Genomic DNA, 865 nt, shown 5'->3' with positions numbered 1-865 from the left:
CAAGGAGGGTTTACATGGTGGGAGGGCGGCGGCGGGGGACGCTGGGAAAGCGAGTTCTCAGCCACGTGAGCTACCCCTGCATCCTGCCGGAGCCTTTGACGGGTAGGAACTCGCTTTCCCGGCATCCCTCGCGCCTATCCGGCGCATGCGCAGTCTCGAGCCTTTCTTTTCTCTCCTCGGTTGACTCTGCTTTGCTGTCCAGGCAGTGGATTGGCTGAGAGCGAGCCGGCTGGGTAACGTCAGCCGTGAGACGTGGCAGCTCGGGCGACTCACTAACCGGAGGGAAAGAAGAGGGCGTGGCCGCGGGTTGGGGTGGGGAGGGGCAGGAGGGCAGGGCTGCAGTAGGATGGATGGAGTTGGGGTAGGAGGGCAGGGCAGCAGTGGGTAGAGGGGGCAGGGGCAGGAGGGAGCAGGGCATCAGAGGGAGGGTGGGGGAAGCAGGGGCAGGAGGGCCTGGCAGCAGAGGGCACTATTGGAAGGGAGTGGCTGAGTGAGGGGGCAGCAGGAGGAGGGGAGGAGAGAGGAGCAGGGGAGGGAGTGTGGGATTGGGGCAGCAAGGGAAGGGTAGGAATAGGGTTAGCAGTTGGGAACAGAGCGGGCAAGCGGCAGCCTGGAACACACCTGCATGCAGCAATGCACCCAGCAGTGCCCGGGCAATTACACACCCATTTGGACTGCTGTGGTTGTGAGCAAGGCCAACTACCACACGGTCCTCCTCTGTGCCAAACTCCACCAGCACATGGTTATCTGGGATGGGAACCACTGGGGCAATAGTCCCTACTGTGGAAATAGTCTGCCCACTAGTGTCCCATAATGCACTGGTCACTGATTAGGTCACCTGTCTGCTTTGGGTTCTCACAAACGT

The sequence above is a fragment of the Natator depressus genome, chromosome 3, assembly GCF_965152275.1.
Source record: "Natator depressus isolate rNatDep1 chromosome 3, rNatDep2.hap1, whole genome shotgun sequence".
Taxonomy (NCBI): Eukaryota; Metazoa; Chordata; order Testudines; family Cheloniidae; genus Natator; species Natator depressus.
This window is presented reverse-complemented; position numbering follows the sequence as displayed.